We start from the raw sequence: 27626 nt of genomic DNA, 5'->3' as shown, positions 1-27626 counted from the left end.
CAGAATGGGAGAAATTTTTGCAATCTACTCATCTGACAAAGGGCTAATATCCAGAATCTACAAAGAACTCAAACAAATATACAAGAAAAAACAAACAACCCCATCAAAAAGTGGGCAAAGGATATGAACAGACATTTCTCAAAAGAAGACATTCATACAGCCAACAGACACATGAAAAAATGCTCATCATCACTGGCCATCAGAGAAATGCAAATCAAAACCACAATGAGATACCATCTCACACCAGTTAGAATGGCAATCATTAAAAGTCAGGAAACAACAGGTGCTGGAGAGGATGTGGAGAAATAGGAACACTTTTACACTGTTGGTGGGATTATAAACTAGTTCAACCATTATAGAAAACAGTATGGTGATTCCTCAAGGATCTAGAACTAGATGTACCATATGACCCAGCCATCCCACTACTGGGTATATACCCAAAGGATTATAAATCATGCTGCTATAAAGACACATGCACAGGTATGTTTATTGCGGCACTATTCACAATAGCAAGACTTGGAATCAACCCAAATGTCCATCTGTGACAGACTGGATTAAGAAAATGTGGCACATATACACCATGGAATATTATGCAGCCATAAAAAAGAATGAGTTTGTGTCCTTTGTAGGGACATGGATGCAGCTGGAAACCATCATTCTTAGCAAACTATCACAAGAACAGAAAACCAAACACCGCCTGTTCTCACTCATAGATGGGAACTGAACAATGAGATCACTTGGACTCGGGAAGGGGAACATCACACACTGGGGCCTATCATGGGGAGGGGGGAGGGGGGAGGGATTGCATTGGGAGTTATACCTGATATAAATGACGAATTGATGGGTGCTGACGAGTTGATGGGTGCAGCAAACCAACATGGCACAAGTATACATATGTAACAAACCTGCACGTTATGCACATGTACCCTAGAACTTAAAGTATAATAATAATAAAAAAAAGATTAAAAAAATTAAAAAATAAAAAAAAAAAAAAAAAAAAAATAAAATTTTAAAACACTATTCAAAATGTTCTATAGTGTTAGAATGAGAACAGTAACTCCAGTGCAGTAACCGTATACCAGTCTTTAGGATTCATAGTCTAGCATGTCAAATTGAGGCTATGGCTGAACAAGTCATGGAACAGCATTCGCGTTACACACCAACCATTTAATCTTGTCCTTCTTTATTCAAATTAATTATTGTGTAACTCTGTTTAGGAAAACAAACAAAAACAAAACAAAACAAAAAAAACCCTACTAAAACCATAGTATGGTCCCCCAATCTCTACACACTTGTTTTACTGACCAGCTACTCTCAAACTTAAATTCTAGGTAATTCAAGTTCCCACTGGGTTACTCTGCTTTTTAGAAGTTGTAAATACTTACATGAAGCACTTAAATATTTACTGAAGGCTGGAGATGGGAGGTATTTAAGCAAGTGGTAGGGCTGGCCTTTTCCAGAAGTCCTGGGCAGAAGGGAGCTGACCATCCGTCTCCACGAAATACAGATAAACTTTTTCCACTGTGGATCTTCCCAGACTGTCTGACACCTCTCCCCTAAGTGAACATCAAGGAAGGAGAGAACTGTTTGAGCCCAGTATCTAAAGGATGTCCCACAGCTTAATTTGAACACAACCCCCATTGTGGTATATCAGACAAAAACAAGCCAAAGAAGTCAACGTTTCAGGGTCTGAAACATGTAATACCCCCAGATCAACACAAAATATACACCTATATCCAGTCCTGGAGCCGCAAAGCTCCTATAAGTGGGAGTTTGTATTTCAGCAAAACTTGTGTCTATGCATGCAGTTTGCAAAAAAGAAAGAAAACAAAAGCAAAAATTATCTATGGCAACAAACCCTTAGGCCATGCAATTGATTTGGCAATACCTTTTCTTTCTTATTCTTTGTTCTTTTTGGATGGGACACAAAAATCACTGCTAGCAAATGTGAACACAAACACATGGGACTAGACATCATTTTAGAGCTTCCGCATGGGAAAGAGAAACAACGAACCATGAAAGAAGGCATCCTGATGAGTTCATGTCCTTTGTAGGATGCAGGTGGAAACCATCATTCTCAGCAAACTAACGCAAGAACAGAAAACCAAACACCGCATGTTCTCACTCATAGGTGGGAATTGAACAATGAGAACACTTGGACACAGGAAGGGAAACATCGCACACTGGGGCCTGTGGTGGGTTCGGGGGAGCGGGGAGGGATAACATTAAGAGATATACCTAATGTAAATGATGAGTTAATGGGTGCAGCACATCAACATGGCACATGTATACATATGTAACAAACCTGCACATGTACCCTAGAACATAAAGTATAATAATAATAATGATAATAAAAGAAGGCATCCTACAGATTAAAAGAAAGTTCAGCAGAATCATATCTGTGAAAGGGGTTGCAATCTAACATGTACGAGACACTAACACTACTCTAACTCGGAAAATGAACAAAACCTAATATCCAAGCTAAAACTGGGCAAAGAACCTGAACAGGCACATCTGAAAAGTAATCACGAAATTGACAGGTCACAGAGAAGTTGCTCAACTTCACTAATCCTCACACAAATGTCTAAGTGCAAACCACACTCAGATACCTCTCACTCTAATTAGAATGAAACTTAACAAAAACAACAAAAAAACCCCATACATTCACAGGCAGTGGCCAATGTAGAAATGCAGAAAAAGAGATTTTTATACACTATTGGTGGGAATGTGCATTACTATACACACGAAGCGAAACAGTTCAAGGTGTCTTAAACATTTTACAAATACCTGTTCACCTAGCAATCCCACCACTGGTTATACACAGAAAGCACATGGAATCTGTTATGTTGAAGAGATATCAGCCTTCTTATGGTGACTGAAGCACTATGCACAATAGCGAAGGTATCCAATCAACCTACCTGTTCATGCACAGATAAGGGATAAAGAAAACTGCAGTACACAATGGCATCCTCTTCGGCCAGAGAAATTCATGAAACCATGTCATCCGCAAGCAACGTACAGAAAACCTGGAGGACATGACTTTCAATGAAATGAGCCAGGAAGAGAAAGACAAACGCGGCATGATTTCATGCATGTGAGAATGAGATCAACTTTCTCTCTAAATGACCTTATCTCCTAGATATAGAAAGTTCCACAGTGGTGAAAGAGAGGCTGTGGGTTGGGGAGCTGGGGCAGGAACTGGGAAATGGATACAATGTTACACTCAGATGACAGGAATAAATTCAGCTGTTCCACTCCACAGCAGGGTGTCTAGACTTAACAGTATCCTACCATATTTTCCAAAAAAAGGCTGAAAAGAAGGATTCTGAATATTGCAACCACAGGGAACTAATAAATAATAACTACACAAGGTAACAGAGACAGTCAATGCCTTGCTTTCATCATTACACAAGGTATATATGCGTGGATCAAAATGTCCCACTCTACTCTTTAATCGTATACTTTTACTACAGGACAAATTGTTTTTAAGGACATAGAAAGAAACAATGCTGAAGTTCATATGAACTGAAGTTCATGCAGGGCATTTCCAAAGAAATTCTGAGAAATCCAAACTACATTGGATGCATCACACTCCCTGATGTGAAATTTCACTCAAACTCTAGGGACCTGATTTCACATGGATGAGTGGAAGAGAACAGAGAACCTGAAGTAAACTCACACACCTCATACCACCTGAGTCTGGATGAAATACACAATGATAAGTAATGGGGAAAGAACTCCCTTTTCAACAGTCTTGGGGATAACTGGTGAGCCATATGCAGAACAGTAAGTAACATTAGGCCTCTACTTCTCACCATGTACCAAAGTTCACTCAGATGAAAGATGTAAATGGAAGACCTCAAAGTACAAAAATTCTACAAGAGACCCTAGGAAATACCCTTCTCGACATCAGCTTTGACAAAGCATTTATATGCCTAAGACCCCACATGACACTGCAACAACAGCAATAATCGACATGTGGGACCTAATACACTAAAGAGCCACCACACAACACAAGAAATTACCCACAGAGTAGACAGACGACATACAGGATGAGAGAAAATGTTCCCTAACTATGCACCTGACCAAGGTCTAATATCCAGAATCTACCTTAAAGACCTTACACAAATCAATTAGCAAAACTCCCCAAATATTCAATTAATAAATAGGCAATGGATATAAACACACACTTCTCGAAAGATGAAGTACAAGCAACCAACAAAAGTGAAAACATGCTCAACCTAATTGTCAGAGAAATATAAATCAAAAGCACAATGGATATCATCTCATGCTGGTCAGAATGGCGATTACAGAGTTAAAAACAAAAAAGGACACTGGCAAGACAGCAGAGAAAGGGGACACTGGTCCACTTTTGGTGAAAATGAAAAGTAGTTCAGACACCATGGAAAGCACTCTGGAGATTGCTCAAAGAACTTAAACCAGAATTACCATCTGACTCAGCAATCCCACCACTGGGGTATACACAAAGGAAAATAAATCCTTCTGTCCAAAGTACACATGCACACAAATGGTCATGACGGCACTATTTACAATGGCAAACACGTGAAATCAACCTAGGTACCCATCAACAGTGGATCAGAACAAGAAAATACCACAAAAAACTAGGCAGCCATTAAAAAAAAAACAAGGAAATCATGTCCTTGGCAGCAACATGAAAGGAGCTGGAGGCCATTATCTAAAGAGAAATAAGGAAAACACAGAACACCAAATCCCACATGTTCTCACTTCTAAGGTGGAGCTAACATGGAATACACCCTACCATAAAAGTGAAAATAACAGACACTAGTGACTATCAGATGAAAAAGGAAGAAGGGACGAGATATGGGCTAAAGACCTACCTGGTAGGTCCACCCACTGTCTGCATGATAAGGTTGCTTGGATTCCAAGTCTCAGTGTCATGCAATACACCAAAGGCAGTAACTAATCTGCCTTTGTACCCTTTAGTCTATAATAAACATAGAAATTATGTTTAAAAAATACAAAATTAGAAGCTAAAAACATGAATGAAAAATACAAACTTTTATAATTATGCAAACAGTATTTTATTGGCATCAACTAAGAAAGTGGACAGAAGGAGTAAACCAAATACTCAACCCCAATTTACATATAGTGAACACATTTTTCAAAAGGACACCAAAAAGACGCAATGGGCAAAAGAGAACCTGTTCCATAGATGATTTTGAGCAAACTGAATATTCACATACAAAACACTGAAATAGGAGCCCTATGTCAAGCAACACAAAAATCAATACAAAATACATTAAAGACCTAAAACTCATTTCTGAAACCACAAAACTCCTACAAGAAAACATAGAGTGCGCATGTATTTTAGAAAAGAAATCCATGGACGTAGGCTGCTAAAGGTATTTAAAATACGTTAAAATAAGGAAACACCCATAGACAATGTAGTCGCTTGGCATTTTCACTGAAAAGCTGGGGATCCAGTTCCATAGAACAGTGGAACAGATTAGAAGACCTAGATATAAACCTGCACACCTGAAACCATCTGACACTTGAAAAAAATCAACAAAAATAAGAGAAAGGACTCCCTATCAGTAAGTGGTGCTGAGGTAAGTGGTCAGCTAGATGCAGAAGAAGTAACACTGGGCCCCTATGTTTCACCATGTACAGAAAGCAACTCAAAATGAATCAAAGATTGAAAGGCAAAACCCTGGGCTGGGCGCGGCGGTTCATGCCTGGAATCCAAGCACTTTGGGAGTCAAAGCGCGCAGATGACTTGAAGTCGGGAGTTCAAGACCAGCTTGGCTGACATGGTGAAACCCCATCTCTAACAAAAAAAACAATAGTTAGCTGGGCATGGTGGCGCGTGCCTGTACGCCCAGCTACTCAGGAGACTGAGGCAGAAGAATCACTTGAACCCGGAAGGGGGCAGTGAGCCGAGATCGTTCCATTGCATTCCAGCCTGTATGACAGAGCGAGACTCGGTCTCTAAATAAATATATAAACACATAAAAATGCAAGACCTGAAATGAAAAAATCCTGCACGAGAATCTAGCAAATACCCTTCTTGACAGAGGCTTTGGCAAAGCATTTATATGTCGAGTCCCCAAAAGCAATGGCAACAAAAGCAATTACTGATCAGTGGGACCTAATACTCAAAAGAGCTGCTGCACAAGAAACAACCACAGAGTCAGCACACAGCCTATAGAATGAGGGAACATACTCCCCAACTACACATCTGACAAACATCTAATATACAGGATTTACCGTAAAGAGCTTAAACAAATAAAATCAGAAAAAAAAAAAAAACTTATAAATGGGCAAGGGACATGAACACACACTAAAAGAAGGTGTACCAGTAACCAATGAGAATAAAAACATGCTCGATCTCACTGATCATCAGAGAAATGCAAATCAGAAACATACTGAGATACCATCTCACACTGGTCAGAATGGCAATTATGACACACGGTCCACAACAACAGAGGCTGGTGGGGCAGATGAGCAAAGAAATGCAGGTCCACTATTGGAGGAAATGCAAACTAGTAGTTCAGACCCCCTGGAGAGCAGTGTGGACATTTTTCAAAGAACCTAACAGAGAACTACCACCAAACACTGCAACCCCACTCCTGAGGATCCACCCGAAGGAAAATCCTTCCATCCAAAACACGCATGCACTTGTACGTTCACGGCAGCACTACTCACAATGGTAAAGACATGGAATCAGCCTTGGTGCCCATCAGCAGTGGATCAGAGAAAGGAAATGTGGTACATACACACTACGGAACACTACACAGCCATAAAAAACAAATCCATGCCCTTACCAGAAACCTGGACAGAGCTGTAGGCCATTATGAACAAAAGGCAAGAACAGAAAACCAAAATTTTCAAAACAGCTACAAAGGTCAGTTGTGAATATTCTCTCCACAGAGAAATCATAAGGCTGGAGCTCACAGAGGTGCCAGACACTGCGACTTCATTATGATGCTACATTTACATAGATCAAAATGTCCCTTGCACCCACTGGTTATACACACATACTCTACCGCAATGAAACTGCTATCTCATTTTGGTAACATTCATTGTCACCAGAGTGAGATGACATCTGAGTGTGGTTTTCATTGACTTCTCATGAGGATCAGTAATGTTGATTCAGAATCTTTTACCTGTGCATCCATCTCAGGTCTTCAGGTCCTTTGCCCAGTCTTACACGTCACATTGAAACAAGTTCACAATAACTTGGCAAACATCACTAACCACAAGCAAAATGTGTATCAAAACCACACTTAGACACCATCTCATTTTTTGTAACAAAAAAAAAGACAAAAGAACATTGAAAGAAAGGCAAATGCTGGTGTGTGTTACGAGAGAGAAAGAGACACTCTTCTCCACAGTTCGTGAGAAAGTAAAGTAGTACACACGCTACAGAAACCACTTGGAGGTTCCTCCAAACCTTAAAAGACTCCAACTACCACTTCAACCAGCAATTCTACTACTAGGAACACACTCAAAGCCATTGAAATCAGGACACCAAAGATAGATCTACCCACCCATGTGGATTCCAGCACTGTTCCCAAGAGCCAGTGTAAGCATCAATCTATCTGCTTATCCACAGACGAAGGGAGAAAGAAGCTGTTCCACATGTACACACTGGGATACTCTTCACACAGAAAAGCACAATGAAAGCTTATCGTGGGGAACCACACGGTTGCACCTGGAGAACGTGACGGTAAATTAAATAAGTGAGGGGGAGAGAAATAAACCTTGAGTCATCTCACACATGCAGAATCTGAGAAACTCTATCTCAAAGGCCTGGCGAGCACAATATTGGTTTCCAGGGATTGGGGGAAAAGAGGGGAATGAGCAGGGATTGTAAAAGGGTACAAGTTACACATAAATGAGAGGAGGAAAATTATGTTGTTCTATTCCACTGCAGGGTGATTAGGGTTAACAGTATCGGCACATCACTTTCAAAGCAGCTTGACAGGAGAATACTGAAGGTTCTCACCATAAAGGAATTAACAATAGGAAAAGGTAACAGAAACACTAAGTACCCTGATTTCATCATTCCACAATGTATGCATGGACCAAAACGCCCCACTTTATTCTCTCTCATTGTATTGTTCCTTTACTATACGACACATGTGTTGAAAGAAATAGAAATACGCGCTGCTAATATTTATTTGGGACCATGAAGTACCCTGAGTTTCATCCTCAGCAATCCTGAGACATCCAGGCTATGTCAGATACATCACTCCCTGATTTCAAACTTCAGGGAAAAGCTAGGGACCCACTTCCACACAGAGCAGTGGAACACAAGGGAGGACCAAGAAGTAAAACCACACAATGAAAACTATCTGATCTAACACAGAATCCACACATGTAAGCAAAAGGAGAAGGACACCCTATTCAATCAATGATGCTGAAATAAGCAGCTAGCCATGTGCAGAAGAATAACACTGGGCCCCTACCTCACACCAGACACAAAGAGGAACTCAAGATGAATTAAAGATTTAAATGTAAAAACTCAAACTATTAAAATCTTATAAGAAAACTTGTAAAATATCCTTTTCCACATAGGCTTTGGCAAAGCATTTACATGGCTAAGTCCTGAAAAGCAACAGCAACAAAAATAAAAATTGACAAGTCAGACTTAACACCTGAAAGAGCTGCCGCACAGCAAGAGAGACTACCTACAGAGTAAACAGACAGCGTACAGAATGGGAGAACACATTCCCAAACTGTGCATCTGACCAACGTCTAATATGCAGAATCTACAAGGCCCTTCAACAAGTCAACCAGAGGAATAAACAGAAAAAGAATATCCCATTAATAAACGGGCCAGGGATGTGAACACACACTTCTCAAAAGTCAACAAGCAACCAACAAATAGGAAAATATGCTCAAACTCACTCATTACCAGAGAGCTTCCAATCAAAAGCATGACGAGATGCCATCCCACGCAGGTCACAATGGTGAGGACCACGCAGGGAAAGAACACACGCTGGCGAGGCAGTCGAGGAAAGGAAACGCTGGTACACTTTCGCGGGGGATAAAAACTAGTACAGACACCGTTGAAAGTAGATCGGGGATTTCTCAAAGAGCTGAAAACAGAACTACAATCTCACCCAGTAAGCCCACTCCTGTGCATCTACCGAAAGGAAAATCAATCCTTCTATCTGAAAGACACAGGCACTCGTATGTTCATGGCAGTGTTATTCACAATGTCAAAGACATGGAATCAACCTAACCATCAACAGTGGATGAGAGGCCGGCACAGTGGCTCACACCTGTAATTCTAGCACTTTGGGAGGCCAAGGCAGGTGGATGGCTTGAGTCCAGAATTCGAGACCAGCCTGGGCAAAATGATGAAATCCCATCTCTACAATAATAAAAAAATTAGCTGGATGTGGTGGTGGGCACCTGTAGTCCTATCTAATCTGGAGGCTGAGGTGGGAAGATCACCTGAGCCCAGAAGATGGAAACTGCAGGCCATCGTCATAAGTGAACTAAGGCCCAAATAGAAAACCAAATGCCACATGTTCTCACTTGTAAGCGGGAGCTAAACTTTGAATGGACTTAAATATAAAGAAGAGAACAACAGACACCTGGAATGACCACTAGACCAATAAAAAAAACTAGGGAGGGGGAGCGTGTGCTGAAGACCCACCCTGTGAACCCTCTGCTCACTGCCTATGTTATGGGGTTGCTGGCACCCCAAGACTCAGCGTCATGCAATCAACAGATGTAACTAACTTGATTATGTACGCTTTAAACTATAATAATGAGAGTAGAAAGCATTAAAAGAAAAATCCAAGGTTAGGGCACTGTGGCTCATGCCTCTAATCCCAGCACTTTGGGAGGCCAAGATGGGCAGATCACAAGGTCAAGAGTTCACAAGCACCCTGGCCAATATGGTGAAACCTCATCTCTACTAAAAATACAAAAACTAGCCTGGTGTGGTGGCAGGTGCCTGTAGTCCCAGCTACTTAGGAGGCTGAGGAAAGAGAATCGCTTGAACCCGGGAGGCACAGGGGGCAGTGAGCCAAGATCGCACCACTGCACTCCAGCCTAGGCCACAGAGCGAGACTCTGTCTCAAAAAAAAAAAAAAAAAAAAAAAAAAAAGAAAGAAAGAAAAGAAAAGAAAAATCCAAGGTTAGAAGCAAAGAAAATAATAAGTGAAAATAGCATCTGCAGTTATCCAAACAATCCATGACTGTCACAAACACAGAACGAGGACCTAAGGGACAGAATGAGATAGCCAGATACTCAATCCAACATGATATGTAGGGAACACATTTTCCAAAACCCCAAACAGATACAGTGGGAAAGGGAGAGTCTGGTTCAATCAATGATTTTATCCACAGGCAAAACACTGAAATAGGACCCCTACATTTCACAATACACTAAATCAACACAAAATGAATTAAAGACCTAAACTCAATCTTGAAACTGTAAAGATCCTATAAGAAAACATAGAGTGGACATATATTTTAGGAAACCTGTGTCTATGCACACATGCTGCAAAAGGTAAAAAAGCCTCATAACATTTAAAAAAATAAAAAAAAAAAGTGGCCAGGCGAGGTGGCTCAGGCCTGTACTCCCAGTACTTTGGGAGGCCGAGGCAGGCGGATCACCTGAGGTCAGGAGTTTGAGACCAGCCTGGCCAATATGGTGAAACCCCATCTCTACTAAAAGTACAAAAATCAGCCAGGCATGGTAGCAGCTGCCTGGAATCCCAGATACTTGGGAGGCTGAGGCAGGAGAATCGCTTGAACCCAGGAGGCAGAGGTTGCAGTGAGCCGAGATTGTGCCATTGCACTCCAGCCTGGGAGACAAGAGCGCAACTTCATCTCAAAAAAAAAAAAAAAAGGGCTGGGCGCAGTGGCTCATGCCTGTAATCCCAGCACTTTGGGAGGCCGAAGCGGGCAGATCACGAGGACAAGAGATCGAGACCATCCTGGCTAACACGGTGAAACCATGTCTCTACTAAAAATACGAAAAAAAAAAAAAGGTAGGGAAACTACACCCACAGACAATGCAAGGCTTGGCTGTGTGTGTGCATGTTTGTGTGTGTTTTGTAGAAGTGGGGTGTTGAACACAAAAATCACTGCTAACATATGAAACTATAACCATGCGAGATTAGGGATACTTTACAACTTCTACAGGGAAAGGAAAACAATGAAACAAACAAAAAAAGGCATCCTAAAGACTGGGAGAATACACAAATATAAACTCAAAATACATTAAACCTTAAACACAAGACCCAAAAGCGTAAAACTGCTACAGGAAAACACAGAGTGAGCTTACGTTTTGGAAAACCTGAATCTAAGCTGGCAGGTTGTAAAAGAAAACAATAGGAAAACATAAAAACAGAAAAAAAAACCACTTCCAATAATAGAAGTCAAAAATTCTAGTTTTTTGTTATTGACCTTACCTTACAAAAATAATCACTGCTGACTGGGGACGGTGGCTTACACCTGTAATTCCAGCACCTCGGGAGGCCAAGGTGGGCAGATCACTTGAGGTCAGGAGCATGGTGAAACTGTGTCTCTACTAAAAATACAAAAATTAGCCAGGAGTGGTGGCGCACACCTGTAGTCCCAGCTACTCAGGAAGCTGAGACAAAGAATCGCTTGAACCCGGAAGGTGGAGGTTGCAGTGAGCCAAGATTGCGCCACCCCACTCCAGCCTGGGCAACAGAGCCAAACTCCCCCCAAAAAAAGGAAAAATAAAAAAAAAAAATTACCACTAACTAAAATAATAATCAAGAAATAAAGACACAAAAAACCTGAAGAAATTCTGCACAGTAAGGAAAACAACGCACCAACCAACACTCCGAAGACATTCTTCAAACAGAAAGGACATTACATTACAACAAATCCTGCATCTAAAAGCAGTTCTTATCTGACATTTGGAAGAAACGAACACCCCACTGAGAAACAAAACACCCAAAACGAAGTAACCCAGCCAAAACTGGGCAACAAACCTGAACAGACATTACTGAAGAGACAATATGCAATTCACTAACAGGTAAAAAAAAAAAAAGAGATGGTTCCCAACATTGCTAATCATCTCTAAACTGTAAATGAAAATCACACTCAGATACAAACTCACTCTAATTCAAACAAACAAAAAAAAGAAACCAATTATTTCAAACAAATACCCGGGGGGGAGCTGCATACACAGATACTCTTATACACTGTTGGGAGAAATCACTGTTACCATAGGCACTACAAAACCTCTCGGAGCTTCCCAAACAATCACAAAGCTAGCTACCGTCATCTAGCAATTCCAACCGTGTGTATGTGCATGCATGGTGAAACTGTGTCTCTACTAAAAATATAAAATACTTAGGGACAGTGAAATTACTATATGGAAGCCATAGCTGCCTTCCCAGGTTGAATGAAGCACTACTCACAATAGCCAAGATATGCAATCAACCTACCCATCCATCAACTGACGAAGAGATGAAGTAGCATCGGCATACAGACACAATGAAATGCACCCCATGAACAAAAACTGATGACATAACATTATTTGCGGCAACACGGATGGACCTGGAAGACATTATGTCCAATGGAATCAGCCATGCAGAGAAAGACAAACACTGCATCATCTCACCCAAGTGGAAGCTAAAAAAGAATTATCTAAGTGAAATGAAGGTACAGTGGTGGTTATCAGAGGCTGTGGGGAGGAGAGGGCATGGGCTAGGCAATGGTAATGGGTACCAAGTTGCACTTCCAGGGCAGGAACCAATGCTGGTGATCTACTCCACAGGAGGGTGACTACAAGTAACAATATGGTAGCCTGTTTTTCAATAGAGCTAGAAAGGAGCAGAACACTGAAGGTTCACACTACAAACAAATGAAAACTAGACATGGGAATAGACATGCAAAACATGCAGATCTCATCATTCCTCAAGGATATACATGTAGGAAAATAACCCGCTGTACTGCCTAATTTTGGACATGTATTACAAACTTAATTTTAAAACTATAAATGAACAATGCTAAAATTCATAGAACCATGGAAGACCCTGAAAATCCAAAGCAATTCCCAGAAATAGGAACTCATTTGAAGGCTTCACCCTCCTCGATGTCAAATTACACTGAAGAGCTATACTTACTCAAGCTCAAGGAACTGGCATAAAAAGAGAAACATACGCCATTGGACAGTATTAGGCAGCCAAGCAACAAAAATACATGTACTTATAGTCGACAGACTTCTAAAAAGAACCCCGAATAAAATGGGAAACGACTAGTTCATTCTGTCAATGGCTTTGAGGAAATGGGAAATCCACACACAAAAGAATTAAATAAAACCTTGTTTTCCATGACACACAGAAATCCATGCAAAATCACTTCCACAAACAAACACAAGACCTGCAAGCTTAAAACTTCTTTGAGAAAACTGAAGGTGAGCATTAGCTTAGTGAAACCTGAACCTATCATCACAGGTGGCTAAGAGAAAGGACGATTAAGAAAATCAAAAAAATATACTCACTGCCAAGGGAAAGAAACAGAAATTAGTATTTCTCTTGAGTAAACACAAAACCACTGCCGACAAAAGAAACATGTAACAGACCAAAAATGAAGAGCTTCTTTACTGGAATAGAAAGGAAAAAAAACAAGTGAAATAGCAGGCATAGTACACACTGGAAGAAACTGGTAAGTAATCACATATCAGAGGGAGGTTTGTATTGAACATTTACCAGAAACTAACACTATTATCAATGAAAACACACACAACCAATGAAAACTGGGCAAGGAACCTGAGTAAAACAACAAAAATTGGGCAGGGAACCTGAGTAACACAACAAAAACTCGGCAGGAAACCTGCGTAGTCACTTTGGATAAGTACACATGAAATGAGTTAACAGGTACAAGAGCCAGGTGCAAGGGCTCACGCCTGGATTCCAAGTACATTGAGAGGCTGAGTAAGGCAGATCACCTGAAGTCAGGGATCCGAGACTAGCCTGGCCAACGTGGTAAAACCCCATCTCTACTAAAAATACAAAAATTACCCAGGTATGGGGGCACACACCTCTACTCCCAGCTACTCGGGAGGCTGAGGAGGGAGAATCACTTGAACACAGGAGATGGAGGTTGCAGTGAGCTGAGATGGTGCCATTGCACTCAGCTCGGGCAACAAGAGAGAAACTGTCTCCACAAAACAAAAAAATAAAAACAGGTAAAAGAATGGGTTTCTCAACATCACTGTTTGAGATCAACTCATTTCAAACATGTAAATGAAAACCACACTCAGGCACCATCTCAATCCAACTGATATGAATATTGCCAAAAAGAAAGACTGAAATAAGGCAAAGGCTGGTGAGAAGGCAAAGAAAGGGATAATCTTACACACTACTGGGTGGAACTTTAATTAGGATGCGATCTAGGAAAAACACTGGAAGGTCCCTGAACAAATTAAACATGTGCCTAACATGTAATGCCATCATCCCACCCATGGTTATCCATGGAAAGCAAATGAAATTCATATGCTGGAGACAAAGCTTCCTTCTCCTCTTTCTTGACACACTACTGACAATAGCCAAAAGACGGAATCAACCTACCTGTGCATCCGCAGATGAAGGGATGAAGAATCTTCAGGACACAGGCACAATGGAATAATTTTCAGCCATCCAAATTCAGGGCATTTTCTCTTTCCCGCAACATGGTTGCACCTGCAAGATATTATGTTCAATCAAATCAGAAAGGCAGAGAAAAGAGAAAGATCAACCCTGCACGTTCTCACTCATGTGGGAGCTGAAAAATTTTACTCACTGAAGGTGGAAATACAGTAGTGGTCACCACAGGCTGGGTGGAGGAGAGGACACAGGCAAGGATTGGCAACAGGCATGCAGAGAGTTAAAGGAGAAGAATACATTCTGGTATTCTACTCCACAGCAGGGAGACTGTGCATAACAATATGGTCGTGTCTTTCTCAAAATAGCTACCAAGGAGATACCGATATTCACACCTCAAAGATGTAAGACCTATACAAGGTCACAGGCACAAGAAACTTCTTGATTCTATCCTTATGCAAGATATACAAGTATCAAAATGTCCCACTTCACTGCTAATTCTGGACATGTGGTATGAACCACACATTTTACAAAATGTTAACTATACACAGCTAAAAATTCACATGGAACCACCAAAGACCCTGAATATGCAAAGCAATCCTAGGAAATACAAACTAGTTTGGAGGCCTCACACTCTTCATCTTCAAATTACAGGTAAAAGCTCTACTTACCCAAAGACTACGGCAGTGGCATAAAAAGAAACCATGCACCTATGGACATAACAGTACCTAAACGTACGCCTGTATGCAGTCAACACATTTTTCTCAAAAGAATGCCTACAAGATGCAATGAGGTTGGGTGCCATGGCTCACAAATTAAAACCTAAACACATGACCCCAAAGCATCAAATGCCTACAGGAAGACAGAGTGAGCTTAAGTTTCAAAAAACCTGAATCAATGTTAAATAGTGAGAAAAACAACAGAAGCAAAACACTTCCAATAATAGAAGTCAAAAATTCTTGTTTTTATTATTGACTATATCTTACAAGAATAATCACTGTGAACTAAAATAATAATCAACCAGCAAAAAAAAAAAAAAAAAAAAAAAAAACCCTGAAGAAATACTGCACAGTAAAGAAAACAATGCACCAACCAACATTCAGAAGGCATTCTTCAGATAGAAAGGACATTACAAGGAATCAAGTATCTGAAAGGGATTATCTGACATTCAGAAGAAACTAACACGCCACTGAGGAACAAAACAAAACCAAGGAACCCAGCCAAAACTGGACAACAAACCTGAACAGACATCACTGAAAAGACATTGTAGGCCAGGCGCGGTGGCTCAAGCCTGTAATCCCAGCACTTTGGGAGGCCGAGACGGGCGTATCACGAGGTCAGGAGATCAAGACCATCCTGGCTAACACAGTGAAACCCTGTCTCTACTAAAAACTACAAAAAACTAGCCGGGCGAGATGGCGGGCGCCTGTAGTCCCAGCTACTCGGGAGGCTGAGGCAGGAGAATGGCGTGAGCCCGGGAGGCGGAGGTTTGCAGTGAGCTGACATCCGGCCACTGCACTCCAGCCTGGGTGACAGAGCGAGACTCCGTCTCAAAAAAAAAAAAAAAAAAAAAAAAAAAAAAAAAATTGTGCAATTCACTAACATATAAAAAACATGGTTCTCAACATTACTAGTCGTCTCTAAACTGTAACTGAAAATCACACTCAGGTACAGACTCACTCTAATTTGAAAAAAAGAAACCAATTATTTCAAACAAATTCCCCAGAGGGAGGTGCATACAAAGATACTCTCATGCACTATTGGGAGAAATCACTGTTACTATAGGCACTACAAAAACCTCTTGGAGCTTCCCAAACAATCAAAAAGAAAACTACCATTTCATCTGGCAATTCCAGCAGTGGGTATATACTTACGGACAGTGAAATCACTGCATGGAAGGAAGCCATAGCTGCCTTCCCAGGTTGATCCAGGTTGACCGAAGCATTACACACAATAGCCAAGATAAGCAATCAACCTACCTGTCCATCAACTGATGAAGGGATGAAGGAACTTCAGCATACAGACACAACAAAATACATCCCATCAACAAACATCGATGACATAACATCCTTTGTGGCAACACGGATAAACCTGGAAGACATTATATTTAGTGGAATCAGCCAGGCAGAGAAAGACAGACACTGCATCATCTCACCCATGAGGAGACTAAAAAAGAATTATCTAATGGAAAGTGAAAGTACAATAGTGGTTATCAGATGCTGGGGGGAGGAGAGAGCATGGGCTGGCATTGGTAATAAGTACCAAGTTGCACTTCCGGGGGAGGAATTAATGCTAGTGATCTACTCCATAGGAAGGTGACTACAAGTAACAATATGGTAGGATCTCTTTCAATAGAGCTAGAAAGGAGAGGAATACTGAAAGTTCACACCACAAACAAATAAAAACTAGACATGGGAATAGATATGCAAAACACCCTGACTTCATCCTTCCTCAAAGTACGCAAGTAAAAAAAAATCCCACTGTACCCCCTAATTTTGGACATGTATGACAAACCCAATTTTAAAACTATAAATGAACAATGGCAAAATTCACAGAGAACCATGGAAGACCCCGGAAAATCCAAAGCACTTCCCAGAAATAGAAACTCACTTGAATGCCTCATGCTCCCCAATGTCAAACAACATCGAAAAGTTATACTTACTGAGGCAGCAAGGAACTGGCATAAAATAGGAAACATGCCACTGGACAATATCAGGCAGCCAACAGACAAATCTGAATGTACTTACAGTCAATAGATTTCTCAAAAGGCTGGGCATGGTGGCTCACGCCTGTAATCCCAACATTTTGGGAAGCCACAGCAGGCTGACGACTTGAGGTCAGGAGTTTGAGACCTGTCTGGTCAACATGGTGAAGCCCCGTCTCTAATAAAATAAAAATACAAAAATTAGCCAGCATGGTGGTGTGTGCCTATAATCCCAGCTACTCGGGGGCTAAGGTGGGAAAATTGCTTGGATCCTGGGGATGGAGGTTGCAGTGAGCTGAGATCATACCACTTCCACCTCACTCTAGCCTGGGCAGAAGAGCAAAACTCCATCTCAAAAAAAAAAAAAAAAAAAAAAAAAAAAAAAAAAAAAAACCCAAACAAATAAACTGGGAAATAGCTAGTCCATTCTGCAAATGATTTTGAAAAAACTGGAAACTCACAAAACATGGAAACCTCAAGTTTATCCTTTATCCTTATGTAAGGTACACTAGAACCACAATGTCCCCATTGTACCCCTAACTCTGGACATGCAGTATGAACCAAACTTGTCATGAAATGTAGCTACGCACAACTAAAAATTCACATGGAACTACCATAGACTCCAAATATGCAAAGCAATCCTAGGAAATACAGCCTCATTTGGAGGCCTCACACTGTTCCATTTCAAATTACATGGAAAAGTTCTACTCATCCAAAGACCATGGTAGAGATGTAACAGTGAAACCATGCAGACATAACAGAATCTAAACGTATGCCTGTATGGAGTCAACACCTGTTTTTCAAAAGAATGCGTGGAAGACGCAATGAGGAGTGGGATGTCTGTTCAATTAATGAACCTGAAAATACTGGATATTCACATGAAAAAGGACGAAACAGGACTCTTATGTTACACAATACACAAATACCAACTCGAAGTAAATGAAAACCTAAACACAAGACCCAAAAGCATAAAATTTCTACAGGAAAACACAGAGTGAGTGGAAGTTCAGGGCAACTTAATCTATGCTCATAGGTTGCAAAAACAAAAAGTAGGAAATATATGGAAAATACACTCAAAATCAATGAAATGCATCAAAATTGTGATTTTTCTGGCCTGACCCAAAATCGTTGCTAACAAAAGGAAAACTCAACATGTGAAAAAGAAAACTTAAGAACTACGGCATGGTAAAGGAAGCAATGAACCAATCAACAATGAGAAGGCATTCTTCATATAGTGAGGGCATGATGAGGAATCATTTATCTGAAAGAGGTTGTTACATCGTATGCATGAGAAACTAATGCTACTAAGAAGTGAAACATGCAAAACCAAGTAACCCAGCCAAAGCTGGGCAATGCACCTGAAGAGACATTTCTCAAAAGTCCCAGCTACTGGATAAGCTGAGGTGGGAGAATCACCTGAGCCGCAGGAGGTCATGGATGCAGTGAGCCAAGATCACACCACTGAACTCCAGCTTGGGCAACCAGAGCCAGACACTATCTCTGAATAAATAAATAAGTAAGTAAAATAAAAGAGAAGAAATAAACTATGCACATCAACTCACTCAGGAGCAATCTAAAAAACTTTATCTCTTAGAATTAGTAAGCATAACTGTTCTTACCACAGTTTAGGGTTCAAAGGTGGGGCATGGTCAGGGATTGGAAATGGGAACAAAGTTACATATTCCATGAAAGGAATGAAACCTGTAGTTCTATTCCACAGCAGCAGAGTCACTAGGTTTAACATTATTAGAGTGTAGTTTTCAAAAAAGCTAGAAAAGAGGATCCTGAATGTCTTCACCTCAAAGGAATAATAACTCTGTGAGGCAAGAGAGATGTTAAACACCCTGATTTCATCATTACACAATGTACGCATGGACCAAAGTGTCTCATTCTACTCTCTGGTAGTACACTTTTACCATAGGGTAAATTTTTGTAAAGAAATTTAAGGAAACAGGCTCAGCATGGTGGCTCACACCTGCAATCTCAGCACTTTTGGAGGCTGAGGCAGCCACATAGCTTGAGGACAAGAGTTCGACCTTGGCCAGCCTGGCCAACATGGTAAAACCCCATCTCTACCAAATATACAAAAATTAGCTGGGCGTCTTGGCACACGCCTGTCATCCCAGGTACTTGGGAGGCTGAGGCAAGAGAATCGCTTGAACCTGGGAGGCGGAGGTTGCAGTGAGCCAAGATCACGCCACTGCACTCCAGTCTAGGCAACAAAGTGAAACACTGTCTCATAAAATAAAACAATAAAAATAAATTTAAAAAAAAAGACGACGACATTGAAGTGACCAATCGACATGAAAAAATGCACAATGTCACTAATCATCAGGGAAATGCAACTCCCAAACACAATGAGATACCATCTCACGCTGGTCAGAATGGCCATTTTTCCAAAGTCAAAACAACGTGCTGGGAGGCAGCAAAGGAAAGGGAACGCTGCTACACTCTTGGTCAACATGAAAACTAGTTCACACTGTGGAAACCAGTTTAGAGATTCTCAAAGAACTTAAAACAGAACTACCATCAGACCCAGCAATGCCACTACACTTGATATCTACCCAAAAAACAATAAATCCTTCTTCAAAAAGACACATGTTCTCCTGCATTCATTGCTGTGCCGTTCACGAGAACAAAGACGTGGAAGCATCCTAGGTGACCAGCAACAGCGCATTTGACTTTTTTTTTTTTTTAATGTGGTGCATACACACCATAAAATACCACGCAGCCATAAAAAGAACACACAATCATGTCCTAAGCAGCATGGATAGACATGGGGATTATTATGTTCAGCAAACCAAGGTAAGAACAGAAAACCAAATACTCCATGTTCTCACTTATGAGTGGGAGCTAAACAGTGAATACATTCGAACATAAAGATGGAAACAATAGACACTGGGGACTATCAGATGAAAAAAGGAGGCAGAAAGGGGGTGCAGGCAGAAGAACCACCTCATTGGCACTTTGTTCACTGCCTGGGTGACAGGGTCAGAGGCCACAAGCCTCCGTGTCATCAAATGTCCACATGTAACTAACCTGCAATTTAATCAAAATAAGTCAATTATATATATTTTTTAAAACAGGGTTGCCTCAGGCACAGTGGCTCCTGCCTGTAATCATGGCACTTTAGAAGGCTGAGGCAGGCAGATCACTTGAGCCCGGGAGCTCGAGAGAAGTACGGGCAACATGGCAAAACCTACCTCTACAAAAAGCACAAAAAAATTAGTGGGGCATGGTGGTGTGCACCTATAGTCCCAGCTACTTGGGAAGTTGATGAGGGAAGACTTGAGCCCCAGAGGTCAAGGCTGCAATAAGCCAAGATTGCAGCACTGAACTCCAGCCTGGGTGATAGAGCGATAACGTGTCTCAAAAAAACAAACAAAAAATAGGATTAGGATATATTACAGACAGATAGGTAGATACATGGATGATAGATAAAACAAAACCTACAGTCATCCAAGCAATCACTGACTGGCATAAACATAGAAAGACAACCGAATGGACAAAATGAGGGAGCCAAGTAATCAACCCAAAATTACATTTAGGGCAGACATTTTTCAAAAGCACACCAAAGGCACAACAGTTGAGAAAACTGGGTAGTCATGTGCACGAGATTGAACTAGCACCCCTATGTTGCCCAATACACAAAAATCTATGAAAAATAAAAGTTAAATTCAATCCTGAAAGCAAAACACTCCAAGGAGAAAACATGGGATAAGCATATATTCAGGGGAAACTTGACCCTATGCACACAGGTTGCAAAAAGATAAAAGAAACAGAGAAGGAAAAATGAGGGGATAAATACTTGTAGACAATAAAATGGCCTAACAATCTCTTTTTTTGGATCGGATACTGAAATCACTGCCAACAAATGCAAATATAAACAAGAGAGACTAAGTACAACATTAGAGCCTGTGCACAGGAGAGAACAAATGAACCCAAAGAGAAGGTATCCTAGGCATTCTAGACCAGGCATGGTGGCTCACAAGGTTAGGAGTTCGAGGCCAGCCTGGCCAACACAGTGAAACCGTCTCTAGTAAAAATACAAAAATTAGCTGGGCATGGTTGTGCATACCTGTAATCTCAGCTACTCAACAGACTCAGGCCAGATAATTGCTTGAACCCGGGAGGCGGAGGTGGCAGTGAGCTGAGATCACCCCACTGCACTCTAGCCTAGCGACAGAGGGAGACTCTGTCTCAAAAAAAGAAGTGGGCAGGCACCGTGGCTCATGCCTGTAATTCCAGCACTTTTGGAGGCTGAGGTGGGTGGATCACAAGGTCAGGAGATCTAGACCGTCCTGCCCAACATGATGAAACACCATCTCTACTAAAATACAAAAAAAAAAAAATTAGCCAGCCCTGGTGGTGCACTCCTGTAGTCCCAGTTACTCAGGAGGCTGAGGCAGGGGAATCGCTTGAACCCCGGAGATGGAGGTGGCAGTAAGCCAAGATCACGCCACTGCACTCCAGCCTGATGACAAAGCAACAATCTGTTCAAAAAAAAAAAGAAAAATCAAGTGTAAATACACAACGCTAATGTTAACATGGAACCACAAACAGCCCTGAACATTTAAGGAATCCTGAGAAATACAAACTAAGTTGGAAGACTCACAATTACTGTTATCAAATTGCATTGCAAAGCTGTAGGTAGCCAATATTCTAATCTACATGGGCTTGTGATGTGCCACTGTGCTCCAGCTTGGGTGAGAGTGACCGGTCTCAAAAAAAGAAAAAGATTGTGAGAAAATAGGAGGGAACCATAAAAGTCATAACTGGCTGTTATTAAACATGTACACAGAAAAAAATATATCAAATAGCATTAAAAAAATATGTATCCAAACTAAAACTGGGCAAAAAACCTGAATACACATCACTGCAAAAACAACATAAAATGCACAAAAACGTAAGAGAAAAGGTCCTCAACATTATTATTCATCAGAGAAGAATGTACTCCAAAACCACACTCAGATACCACCCCACATGTACTGGAATACATGTTACTGAAAATATCTTAAAAAGAATGCTGGTGTGGATTTGGATAAAGGGGAAATCTTATACACTATTGCTGTAAAGATAAATTAGGATATACACTATGGAAAAAAGTTGTAGGCCAAGCGTGGTGGCTCACGTCTGTAGTCCCAGGACTTTGGGAGGCTGAGGCAGGCAGACCACCAGGTCAGGAGATCGAGACCATCCTCGTTAACACAGTGAAACGCCGTCTCTACTAAAAATACAAAAAATTAGCCAAGCGTGGTGGCATGTGCCTGTAGTCCCAGCTACTCGGGAAGCTGAGGCAGGAAACTCGCTTGAACCCAGGAGGCAGACTTTGCAGTGAGACAAGATCACGCCACTGTACTCCAGCCTGGATGACAGAGGGAGACCGTCTCAAAAAAAAAAAGGAAAAAAAAAATTATAGATTCCTCAAAAAAACTGAAAATGCAACTACCATATGATCCAGCAATCCCACTACTGGGTATACCTCCAAAGCAAATGAAAACAGTATCAGAGATCACAAAGTCTCAATAGGCATAGGAGATTTTCTTCATTAAATGGTTTCGAGAAAACTGATGTTTATAAGAAAAAGAACGAAATAAGACCCTTCTGGTATAGAATACACAAAAATCAACTCGAAATGGATTGAAGACCTAAACACAAGACCTGAAATTATACATCATCATCATTAAACGTCTGTAAGAAAAAAGGGGGTGGGGGAGCTGGTGGAGCACTTAGTTTTGGGGCAACTTACATCTAGGCTCACAGTTTGGAAACGGGAAAAGAAAAAACGGAAAAAAAAAGAAAGCAGAGGGTAAAACCTAGTCAAGAATTGAACGGCTTGTGAATATATTTATTTTTTAAATTGGGAAAGTGAATCACAGGTAACAAAAGCAAAAACAACCAGGTGGGGCTACATCCAACTGGAAAGCTTCTGTACAGAAAGAAAACAATAAACCAAATGAAAAAGAATCCTACAAATGGGGAGAAAGTTTCGGGGAAGCATGTATCTCCTAAGGGATTGTTACAAAAAATATGCAATGCCTTCACAGTGCTCAACAGCAATAACAACAACGAGATCATCAACACCAAAGTGGGCAGGGACTCAGCACAGACATTTCTGCACAGCGGACATAACACTGAGCAGCATGGAGAGAACCAGGTCCTCAGCATCACCGTCATCATGGGCAAGTCCCCGTCAGGCTCGCAGCCGGGTGTCCGTTCTCCCGGTCAGGTGGTCGTGTCCGGATGGACAGGAGAGGACACAGGCTTCTTTGGGGGTGGGGGATTGGTGGGAGTGAAAGAGTCCTGATGTGTCCCGATGGCAGGAAGGCAAATTTAAAAATCCATCAAATCCTGGAGGCCGCTGGGATCTTTTTTCCTCCGTCTGACGCCTGGCCAGGAGGCAGCCAAACACCCAGGCCTGGTCCCAACTCCCACCTGGGCCGGGCTTCCCCTTCCTCCTGGGGCTTTCCTCTCTATCTATATAGGACAGGTTCCCTCAGAAAAAGTCCTCAAACCCCCAAAATACCACAGTCCGCTACACTTGCCACCCTCAAAAGTCCTCAGGGAACAAAATTAATGGTAAAATAAATACTAAAATACTATGAGAGAAAAAGGAAAACTAGTGAGAAGGTGAGCATAAAGAGAAAGTTCCAGGAAACAAGCTTCTGTAGTCACCGTGTAGAAAAAAGTGCCCTGGAAAAGCTGAGCTCACGCAGCTCCCGCCTAAGCAGTCAGGGCCACAGATAGGAGCGGTTTCCTCCCCGAGACGAGTCTCCAAGTCATCCCCACGCCGCCGCAGTGCGCCCTCAGGCGGGTCCGGAAGGAACGGGAGCCATTCTCCATCTTCCCATTATGGACGCCACGCCACGCACGCCACGAAGCCTCTGCGGTGAGAACACGCATGCGCCCCATGTGGCGCAGAAAATGCGGTTTCAGCGCCCCCTGCTAGTCACAGTGCACAGTGCAGGATGATCCACCTCATGGTCCGCATCAGCCCAGGTCTGTCTAGGAAGGGTAGAATGGCGTGTTGTGCGTCACCAGGGAGCAGGAACTCCTCAATCTATGCATGTGGACCTCCCCCTGTGAAGTTCTTATTTTCTCTTTGGGCAGGGTCTCACTCTGTTGCCCAGGATGAAGTACCCTGGTGCAATCACGGTTCACTGCAGCCTCAATCTCCTGGGTGGGAGGTTGTGTGGTGGGAGGGCAAGCAGGGCTGGGGCTGCTGAGAGGCTGGGAGGCGGGGGCTGTCAGGGAGGGAAAGGGGGGATGGGGCCGGCAGGGAGGGCACTTCGTCCCATCACCGTCGCCCTAACAGGGCCAGTCAGATAATGGCTGTGGGGCTCAGTGCAAGAAGCAAATATGGAGCCCCTTGTTCAAAAATGATTAAGGAATTTTTTTTTCTTCTTTTAGACGGAGTCTCACTCTGTCTCCCAGGCTGGAGTGCAGTGGCACGATCTCAGCTCACTGCAAGCTCCACCTCCTGGGTTCAAGCGATTCTCCTGCCTCAGCCTCCTGAGTAGCTGAGACCACAGGCAAACGCCACCACGCCCAGCTAATTTTTGTATTTTTAGTAGAGATAGAGTTTCACCATGTTGGCCAGGCTGGTCTCGAACTCCTGACCTCAAGTGATCCACCCACCTTGGCCTCCGAAAGTGCTGGGATTACAGGCGTGAGCCACCATGCCTGATCAAAAATGATTGAGGATTTTAAGGCAGCCCCACAGAGCATTAAACAAGTCCCTAGAGCTGGCCCCGCCCCTGAAGGCTCCAGGCCCATCTGTCTTGGGAATGCACAGATTCCAGGGGCCCAAACCCACCCTTCACCACCTTCTTCCCCTCCCAGTACCAGAGGGTCCCTCCTGGCCCCTGGGACCTCCTAAGGAGCAGGCTCTCTGTCCAGGATGGAGATGGGAACCCTCCTCACTGCCCTGTGCCCTTCATGGGCTGGACATGCCCACCACCCAGGAAGGAAGGCATAAAGGGCTGGGCACTGCCTTTGTGGAACCAGAGGCTTGGTGGCCCTAGATGGTTCTGGCTGAACCTGCCTTTGGAGGGCTGAGATGAGCCAGCTGGCCGCAGTTACTCAGCTGACGCCTCCTCCCTACAGGGCCTGGGGTAAGGAGCTTCCCAGACTGCACACCTAGCCCCTACCGCACTTCCATCATCTCCAGACATGTGCAGAAAGGGAAGAAACAAGAAGCAGCAGCTCTCCCTCCTCCAGTTCCCAGGAACCGTCTCAGTCGACCCCCTAGCACCCTTCCCCGGAGCCTCACCTACAGGAGGACGGACACCTCAGGCCCTTCCCTGCACCCAGTGCTGTAGGGAGCAACCTCAGCCCTGGGCCTGGGATGAGTGCCCTCATCAGCCTGGGATCAGGAGACAGGCTCTCCCTGGCTCAGCACCTCAGTGTCCACTCACAGGACACTCACCTGCAGAGGTGCCCTGAGCGCCGTTGTGGGTTAAGGGACTTTCTCCCCTCTGGAAACAGTCCCTGGGAAGCTGAAGGTCTTAGGAGCCTCTCACCAAATGTCTTTGGGAGGTGGGAAGACATCAAATGTGGGTGTGGCTTCCCCCCAGCTGTGTGTGGGGACTCAGGAGCCAAGTCCCCCAGCGCACGCCTCTAACACCTTCAGTAGGGGTCACGTCTCTGGAGCCACAGGTGGCTGCCAACACCCTGTGGCTCCCAGCAGGCACCACCCAGGTAAGAGAGAGAGAACAGGCCAGGGAACAATGGACTGGCCTGGCCCCAAGTGCTGGGGCAGATCCCAGACCAGATGGCCTAAGCTCATGCCCTGGGGCCAGCTCTGACTCCCTGAAAGTGTGGCAAGAGTCCCTTTTGGACACCTTGAGAAGCTGCAGCTGGGAGAGGAACACCCACCTGTCTGGATATCCAGCCCAGGTGGCAGGGACCAAGTGACAAGTCCCAGGCCACAGTCCTTACCACCCACCCTGGCTACAGGGGCTCCCAAAAGCCACCATGGGCCTGGCTTGACCTTGCCTGTCCACATCTGAGCTTCAGTTTCTTCATCTGCTCAAGAAGAGGAGCAGATTGATTAGATTATGCAAACTCTGAGTGGCAGGATTAGGTGTGACTGGGAGAGCCAAGGCTCCCCAGGATGGTGGCATCTCTGGAGCCCAGGGATGGGCCCTGTCTCCCTTCTGGGCCCCCAGCTGGACTTGAGTACCTCCTCTCCCCTCCCTCCTTCCTCCCTCCAGAGGGGTCCCCTGCAGAGCTGCCTCAGCCCCAGGGCTCAGCCTGTGTCTGACCCAAACAGCTCCTGCATCCCCTAGAGGATGAGTTGGGAGTACCTCCTTCCTGCAGGAAGATGAGGGCTAGAGATGGAGGTCAATGTCAGGGCCACAGAGGCTGGAATCCTGCCTGGAGCTAAAACGGCAGTGCCTTACCCACCCTGTGCATCCCATCCTCTGCTGCAGCCCTGCCTGGCACGCCCTGCATGCAGGGTGGGGGTGGGACCCAGGGTCTGAGCTTTGGCTTCTGGACATCCGGCTCATCGCCTGCCAAATGTCCTGCAGCTGGAGGCTCTGGCCTCCTCAACCTCCCACAGGGCTCCAGGGCCAAGGTCCGGGCCCCTGCTCTGTGTCCCAGGCCTGCTGGCCAGGAATGTGCTAATGGGGCAGGTTGGGCCCTGCTTGTCCATGCAAGCACTTGTGGACTTTGAAAGGGGACTAGGTGAGGAAGGGCAGGGCAGGGCAGGGCGGGGCAGTGCACAGAGTGCAGGGCAAGTGGGGCCAGGCTGGCAGGGAGTGAGCTTGTCTGGCCGCCTCGCCTCGGAGCCACTGCACTGCTGGCTGCAGACACAGACTGCACCATGAAGCCAGCCCTCCTGCCCTGGGCCCTGCTGCTGCTGGTGATAGCCGCCGGCCCGGGGCTGGACCCACAACAAGTATGCCTCCTTGCCCTTCTTTGCCTCTGTCTGTCTGTCCATCTGGCTGCAGCCAAGCCTGGGCAGACGCCCCTCTGGGCTCAACCTCTGTCCATCTGTCAGGCCACCTGTGGCTGCGCTAGGGGTGGTGGGAAGAAATTCTGAGGGTCCATGTGGTGGGACAGCCCATGGGGATGGGAGATCTGAGCCAGGCCCACCCTAAACCCACTGGGAGCTAGGAGGGAGGCGGGGGAGACCAGCAGAGGCCTCAGCCTGCATCCCCAGCCCTGACAGGGCAGGATTATGGAGGGGGAGCCAGGATTGTAGGTCCTCATCAGGGTGGGGCTGAATCCGGGAAAGTCTAGGGGAAACCCCAAACTCCAGAACCAGGACACTGGCCAGAGGCCACCCCCCACCCCATTTCCCATTCACCCTACTGCCACTTATCTCACTTACAAGCATCTCTCGG

At 43.8% G+C, this 27626-nt stretch overlaps 1 long non-coding RNA gene across 2 annotated transcripts; it reads right to left on the bottom strand.

Annotated features, from left to right (window-relative positions):
• Nucleotides 1-1416: 1416 nt before the first annotated feature.
• Nucleotides 1417-24133, bottom strand: LOC115892764. 2 transcript variants are annotated; one of them, XR_004052663.1, is made up of 3 exons: nt 23950-24133; nt 14559-14669; nt 1417-1556 (listed from the first exon to the last, which is right to left on the bottom strand). It is a non-coding gene; the product is annotated as an uncharacterized LOC115892764 (long non-coding RNA). The 2 variants fall into 2 exon arrangements; XR_004052664.1 differs by lacking the exon at nt 1417-1556 and adding an exon at nt 7674-7696.
• Between the last annotated feature and the right edge of the window lie 3493 nt (nt 24134-27626).

Source organism: Rhinopithecus roxellana, chromosome 13, assembly GCF_007565055.1.
Source record: "Rhinopithecus roxellana isolate Shanxi Qingling chromosome 13, ASM756505v1, whole genome shotgun sequence".
Taxonomy (NCBI): Eukaryota; Metazoa; Chordata; class Mammalia; order Primates; family Cercopithecidae; genus Rhinopithecus; species Rhinopithecus roxellana.
Note: the sequence above shows the minus strand (reverse complement) of the source record. Positions and strands in the feature narration are given on the sequence as shown.